The sequence below is a fragment of the Zootoca vivipara genome, chromosome 2 (genome assembly GCF_965207765.1).
Source record: "Zootoca vivipara chromosome 2, rZooViv2.hap1.1, whole genome shotgun sequence".
Lineage (NCBI taxonomy): Eukaryota > Metazoa > Chordata > Lepidosauria > Squamata > Lacertidae > Zootoca > Zootoca vivipara.
The window spans coordinates 25443806-25451564 of record NC_142584.1 but is presented as its reverse complement, the minus strand read 5'-3'; the positions used below and the strand labels follow the sequence as shown (position 1 = coordinate 25451564).

The window sequence follows — 7759 nt, the reverse complement described above, 5'->3', positions numbered from 1 at the left end:
CCCTGGGATCAATAGTCTCATGCTCTACTGACTGAGTTATCTCACTGCCACCATTACTTATGACCTTTGCTGTTGGGGATGGGTTCATCCTGTAGTTAAGAGAAAACATCACCATTATTCATTTTTCTAACAAGAGGGATTGGCTACTGATTCAAATCAGCTGAAAGAGGCTTGTCGAGAAAAGTGAAACTGTTCTTACAAATTCAAGCCCGCACAGAACTGCAAATGTTGCTTGGAAAAGTAACTTAACACTCTGCCACTAAATACAGGTGAAACAGCTGGTCTCTGCCCAACCCTGTTCCCTGTACACACCTAGAAAAATAACCAGACCTCGCCTATAAGCAGGTGACTAAGCTCTTCCTTTCCCACAGAAGCATAACCTACTTTGTCTTCCTAAACTGCAAAGCTTTGTCTGCCAACTCAACTGACAGCTAAGCTACCAATAGTAGAAGGCTTACAATATGAGTAACAGGCACCGAATCAATGGAAATCAGACACCTCATCAAATCGTAAGAAAGGGATAAGAAATTGTTTGAACTCCATCGCTCCATCAGATTGCACAATTTTTATTCTATATTATTTATTGTTGGAAAATTAGCACTTCCTGTTCTGCATTCACAGTAATGGATGCTGATTAATTTAGAATCGCAGTTCCTTACATTAGGACTCATTGAAAAAGTGTGTGCATTATTGTCCATGGATGTTAAGGATGCTTGGTTCCAAAGACACTGATGCTTCCCAGTCTGATCATCTTATATTAAGTCTTCCACCAACACAGGAAGTTCCAATAACCATATGAATAACTCCTTCAACAGCCAGAGAAGGCAAAATAGTAGTACAGTAGAGGAGGCCTTTACACGCTGATTTAAGCATCCCTATCCCCTGCTTTGGCCACCTCATGAGAAGAGAAGAATCCTTGGAAAAGACCCTGATGTTGGGAAAGATTGAGGGCACTAGGAGAAGGGGACGACAGAGGACAAGATGGTTGGACAGTGTTCTCGAAGCTACGAACATGAGTTTGACCAAACTGCGGGAGGCAGTGCAAGACAGGAGTGCCTGGCGTGCTCTGGTCCATGGGGTCACGAAGAGTCGGACACGACTAAACGACTAAACAACAACAACAAATCCCCTGCTTTCTGCTGACTTACTAATGCTTGAGTACTGTACATTGTATATTTAAGCCTGGGGGATTCCCCCCTGAAACATTTGGAGAAGGGGGATGTTTAGAGCCTTTAAAGGAAATGAGAAACAGTGCCACATGTTTTTAAAAATGGCTGATCCTCTGAGCCCCAATCCCCACCATCCCTTTTAATTGGAATTCCCTACATTTTTTGCTGTAAATTTCCCACCCAAGTTACTTGCCAATAGGAAAACGCATTCAGTGGTAAGGAATTCAGCAGTACTCCAGATTTAAAAAGGAGGAACTCAGAGGATGCAACATGCTGGACAATCATATAAAACAAGAGTGGCAAGCTCAGTTACCATGTGGGTGCATTTATTGATTTCTAACATATACCGGTATACCCATTACTGGCTCATAAAGTGAAGTGACTTTTGCAGGAATGTGGAAGCCTGCAATCTGCCAGAGATTGCTGGCAATAAAGACATTCTGAAGTAAAATGGGGTTTCAAGATATGGCTACTTTACCAAAGCTCTCCCCATCCCACAAAATCCACTTTCAAAGTCCTTTGCCTATTTTCACTCTGGCCCATTTGCAACAGCTGATGCCACAGCTAGTGGTGACTCAAGGGACAAGTATATCAAGGACAAGAGGCCTGCAATACAAGTACACATGACTGCTTGGTATGACACTTTTTAATTGTTTCTGACGTTTGTCCTGCGCGGGGGAGGAGGGGAAAGAGTTCCCAAAAGTCTGGACCGCTGTCCTCCAAGCTCTTCCAGTTAGTGAGCAAGGCACCAGTAAGGGGACGAGAGGAACCAGGAGGCAGGAGCTAGGAAGGCTCGCTTGCTTTCTGCTGCAGGCCTGACTGAGGACAGCGCGGGGCTCGCTCTCCTTCCAGACATTTGCATGCCTTTCAGATTCTTTTGTGTTGAAGGGGAGGGCGTGTTCCCTTCGGCGGAGCCAAGGCTGCGCACATGAGGCAGCCTTTTGCCGCTGCAGAGCCTCCCGAAAGGAGCAAAGGACACAACAGCGACAATCCAGAGTGCCTGTTCTCGTTCAACGCGGGCCTGGTGCAGAGATGCCCCACCCAAGGCAGACGGGGCGGGCATCGCAGATCGCCTGCGCAGCCCAATCCACCCCACGCATCGCCCTCCAGCCTCGCGCCTGGCTCTCTCCTTCCCAGCCCCCTTTGGAGGCGGCGGCAAACGTGCAGCACCACCGGGGTCTGCAGACAATGGTTTTGCAAGCTCGGAAGTGTGGAGGGCAGCAACCCGGAATTGTATGCGACATAGCCTCCGGCAGCAGCAGTTACCTGCTGACTTGCCCGCCTGCTCAAGGCAGCAGCCGGGCTGACACTTACCGGTGCGCGGAAGCCGCCAAGCCTTGCAAGGGCCGCAGGCACGCTGGAGGGGGGGGGGCTAAAGGGGGCGGCGCGAGGCCAAGTCTAAGCACGGAGAGCAGCGAAAGCCTGGAAGCTCCGTCTGCCCATTATCAGCTGCCGTAAGAGGCACGCTCAAAAATTGGCATGTGCACCTGGGTCACGTCATTAAATGGCTGCAGCAACAGGAGGAAGAGGGCTGGTGCTCAGTGCATTTGAAGGCAAAACGGAGGAGCACGGCAACACCGCCTCCCAAAGGGCGATCATTAGGCACCCTGGCGATGGCGGAGCTGCTTGTCCGGGTTTGGCGCAGGATGCCTGGAGAGAGAGAGAGAGCGAGCTGCGTGCACGGGAGAGGCGCCTTTCTTTCAAGGAAGTTGCCGATCTACCGTAACAGGCCGTCCCTTTGCTGCAGAACGCGCCATCGAAACTTGCCGGATTCCCCTTTATTTCGAAACCACTGACGTATGTTCTCCAGTGGTGTTCCCTCCGCCCCGCCCCCTTCTTTTCGGTTTGGACATTTTGCTCTTAGCATCTCCAGCGTAAAGAGCCGAACTCTTAAGCCATCGCTGGAAGCACACCCACCCACACCCCGACCTGTGTTAAGAGCCAAAAGCCCTCTGCACATGCCCAAGAGATCTCTTCTTTCTTTATTGCATATGTGTCGCCTAGCACCGAGCTCTGGAAGCTTGGAAGCAAGTTCCGGCTGAAAAATCAAGCCACGCCGGGCGCGGATCTCCCTTCAACTAAAATGAATGAAATCCCGATCCGACCCTCTCCTCCCCCTCGACGCACATCCGCCCCAGCCCCACCCCCGTTGCACGAGAAGCAAGTCATCTCCCTCTCTCTCTCTCTGCTGTAGGTGAATTTCTTTCTCGGCAACAGCGGCTTGCCCCTCCTCCTGCGTGTCATTCGTTACAGACGCAGCGTGACGGGGAGGGAGCGGCGAACCGAAACCTCGTGGGTGTTTGCCGGAGCAAGGTGGTGCTGCCCAGGTGACACGGCCGACGGGGAGGGGAAAACAAAAGGCCCTTCTCCGCATGCCTATATTTGGAGATTTCTGGCCAGTGGCTCGCAGATCCGCCCTGGCCTGGCATGCTCGATAAGGCTCGCGCACCTAGGACCTTTTCAGCAAGCGGGAGGGGGCGAAATCGTTCTTGCCGGTGCCCTGGTGGACTTTTAAGTCGCAGATCAGCGAGAGAGAGAATGCAGGGATACCAACTTGAATAAAATATTGGGGGGGGGGGCAGGTAAGCCCAGCCCCGTATAATTGATCATAAGACACGGTGCGCGCACACTATTTGAATGTCAATGCCCATCAACATTGGGGAGGAGGGGCTGGGACCTCGGCCCCTAGAAGTTTGCTCTTATGGTCGGCTTCATATATTCACCCTCTAGGCATTATTGACAATATGTACAGTACTATTGCAGAATCAGGTTCCAATCCTAGGCACACTTGCTTGGAACCTAAGCCATCTACCACCTTCTGGATAAACTTGCATTGTATTGGGCGGCTTTCATAATAATCAGAGGGTCTTTTCAAATGTTAAAATTCCAATTTATGGGGAGGAAGTAGCTGGCAATCTGCTTGTTCATTCATGGAGTGTACACTTGAAAGTACTTCCTAAGTCAGAAGGAACCTTGAACCACTAGTGATTTGCCCCGCTCTTTCGGATTAGGCGGGAAACTGCATAGCCTAGGATTCTGAATCTGAATCATGCACGCTTTACTTGGACCCTGAACTCACACCAAACTCAACAGGGCTATGATACTCCAAACTTACCGTATCTGTTTAACCCAGCCTGCTGAAGTCGAGCGGAGGGAAGATAAGGCAGTGATGATTTTAAGCACATCTTTTGGGAAATGGACCTTGAAATTACAGACGTATGGCAACCCTACCCAGAAGTGAAAAACATCCTACAAAGCAACTGGGCGGGGCGGAAAAGGGTGTTTGCAAGCTTTTTCAATGGGTTTTCCGATAATACGCGATTTCAAACAAGCACACCTTTGCAGAATCCAATATATGATTAACAGATAGAAAGATGGTGTTGAGTCTTCGGGAAAATGATGTGAGGACCTGGATGGCCCCATAAATTGGGTATCCTGGCCCCTCCATGCAGCAATGCACATACATGCACACACACACTTATCCTTAGTGCAAAAATAACATTTGTGGTGCCAGATCATGACCCCTTGGCAATAGACAAGTGTCTTGCTGCGTGTTAGTACTGAACTGGAGAGAATGAGTCTACAGCCTACATTAAAATGAAAGAAAACAATGGGAAGAGCCTCTTGAATGCTTGGGTAAGTCATGATCTTACTGATACTCGTCAATGTGCTTTTAATTTTAAAAGAACTCCTTAATCAGTCTGCCAACCGAGGGTTACAGCAGAGGGAGCACCCAACTCCTAATAAAAATAATTAAAATGGTAATGCAGAGCGAATGAGCTGGGATATTCTCACCATCTAAATAACAGGCCCAAGTATAATAGATTGCAATGCGGAGGCAGGGAATGAATTAGCTATTACCAGAAGCTCAATATTGTGGCATGATGAATGGTAATGTATACCGGTAGTTTCTGCACATGCACTATATACAGAGATGTCATCTGGACCCTGTGCATTATTTAGCAAAAACAGTTCCTTTGCATTTTATATATATATATATATATATATATATATATATATATAGTTTGTAAGGTTTTTGAACCATAGAGGTTATGGTAATATGAAGATCTGTGGAATTACATGCTCTGAAGGAGCTGGTGAAATGAAACACTTGGGTTGGTGCTGCACCTTCAACACAGATTTGCTGCTTCCAGTGGGCTTGCAAAATAAGCAAACAAAAAAAAAAGTTTGTCTGAAAGTACACATTAAACAAACACTGTTGTGTGCCTGCCTGTGCTGCAGCCAGTGAACAACACAGTGTGATTAAATCCTGAGCAAACTCAAGTCTCACACCCTCGGTCACCCAATCAGCATCTTATCCTGCCAGTTTGCTGATTCTGCACTTCACATCATCCATTCCTTCAATACCTCCATATAGGGTCAATTTGGGACTGGTTTTTATGCCTCAGGGTAAAGATTGTGTTTGTGCTTGGCTCCTCCTGTCTTTCCAGGGTTAAGCACGGTATTGTTTAACATTCTATATGCTAAAGGAGGCAGGAAGAGGAGGCAGATGGAAGGATTTCCTTGGGTGTACAGTACTTCTCATAGGCTTATGTAGGATTCCACCATCGGCTTCCTGACAGATTCAGGCCAATTTCTTTTCTTTCCAAGCCAGCTCCACTGCAGGCAGGGCATGTTATTGCATGACCCCCTAAAGTGTTTCCGTAGCTAGAATTTCTTGCATGCTACATGCAGTTCAGTTTGAAGCGTTTTCTCAGAAATAAGTCTCACTGAGTTGAGTGGTACGTTCCCTGTTGAGAGAGACTGTTTAGAATTGTGGCCTTAAATTGATCCAGATAAATCAGATTCCTGCTGCTTCTCTTCACAGAACAGTTAGCTAAGACTGCAGTCCTAACCAGGTCTACTTAGAAGTTAAGCCCTATTGACTTTAATGAGGATTACTTCCAGTGGGTTAGGATTGGAGTTGAGTGAATTATCACAATTAATGGTTTAGGGTTAGGTAATTATCGTAACTAGAGCAGTAAACAGAGAAATAATTTTAATTGCTCACGAATAAGCCTTTATATAGACTCATTAATAAACCGGCAGTTTCCCCAAAAAGTCCACATAGGAGCTTTTTTGAAGGAAGTGCAAGCTAACTTATAATGGAACAAACAAAACTATTCAACATTTAGATTTTGTTTTATCATATCGGTGTATTTCAGCATGTCTTTGTCGTGGCCTTAGGCTACTACAAAAAAGTGGATGCAATTCAATAGGCAAAAGCCACAACTCACTGTTAAAAGAAAATGCAATTTAATGCCCCCCAATAGCCCACTACAGTAGCATACCTGAACCAAAATGGTCTCAAAAATTAATACTGTATGCCTTTAATTCTCAGCGCCACTGATTAAAATTTACCCACACCAATAGTACTTGACCCCTTCCAATTAATCAGTGAAAGCTTCGGCTGATCAGCTACGTGATTAAACTGATTTACAGCAAGCAGTTCCCATGTTCTTTTGTGGCCTTTGCCATTGGTATAAAGGTGATTCCCAATTATTCGAGGCTGTAGAATGCCACAAACAGGAGCGGGAAACTGAATGATGAATCAAGCACCAAGATGCAGAGGTCTGTTTCTTTCTCCGTAATGCTTAGTGACAAGCTTCCCTGGGCGGCAGATGCTTAGCCACTGTTTTTCTTTCCATTGCAGAGAAAAAGGCTGAAATGCAGGAATAACGTGGACTCTCGAAACAACAGGCCCCTGAATTGTGGTACTCCATCATGTATCTTGGTGCTTCTGATAACTTGCATCCTAGGCTGACTGCAGGAACCCCCCCCCCTCCCATTAGCCAAGCAGAGGTCAGTCGGTTGCATAACTATTCTCGCCCTTGCATGTAAAATGCAGATATGCGTGCTTTAGCGCTTGCTCTGCCAGCTGTACCAGTTCTCCTGAGGACACAGCCATTCTTCCCAACAATTCTTTCTGTGGTTATCTCCCAACACCCACTCCCTTTGGGCGCATGCTCTAGCTAACTAGCAAACACATTACTGCCTCTGTGCTTCGTAGCACAAACTAGGAAGTCAGGAAGAGCAGAGAGGGAGAAGCCCCATCGAGAGATGAAATCGCGCGACATACTGAAGAAATGAACCAATTTGGATCTGCGGGGTGGTTGGGTGTATCTGTGAACACAGCCAAAGTGAATACGGCAAGCTTCCACACATTCAAAAGTTTCTAAAGGACGGAGAGCAAGAATCAATAACAATAAAACCTTCAACTTGGTAATAATCAAGGAAGCATTCGGGAGTCTGTGCTTCCTAATATGTCTTCCCGCCCCAATTAGATGCAGTCTGTGGTTTTGTGGGACGTTGTCATCATATATATTACAGACTCAGGTTGGTGGGTGGGTGGGTAAGGAACTTATTTTGCAAGCCTGGGCAGAACCTAGACTTGAAAACAATATTTTAAGAGATTTGTCAATGTCTGCATGGAAGTAGACAATCTTGAGCCCCAGCTTCATTTCTGTGCTTTTTGTTGTTTTTACATCCTGATCCATTGGGCTATAATTATTAGTTGACACTGAAGACATTAGTCAAGGTTTATTTATAGTGAACATGCACAGATTCTGAGTGAACAGGATGCTTTGCAG

At 46.6% G+C, this 7759-nt stretch overlaps 1 long non-coding RNA gene across 1 annotated transcript; it reads left to right on the top strand.

Annotated features, from left to right (window-relative positions):
* The first annotated feature begins 1894 nt into the window (after positions 1 to 1894).
* Positions 1895 to 7411, top strand: LOC148686778 (uncharacterized). Its single transcript, XR_015948374.1, has 2 exons — positions 1895 to 4805; positions 6823 to 7411. It is a non-coding gene; the product is annotated as an uncharacterized LOC148686778 (long non-coding RNA).
* Positions 7412 to 7759: the final 348 nt, after the last annotated feature.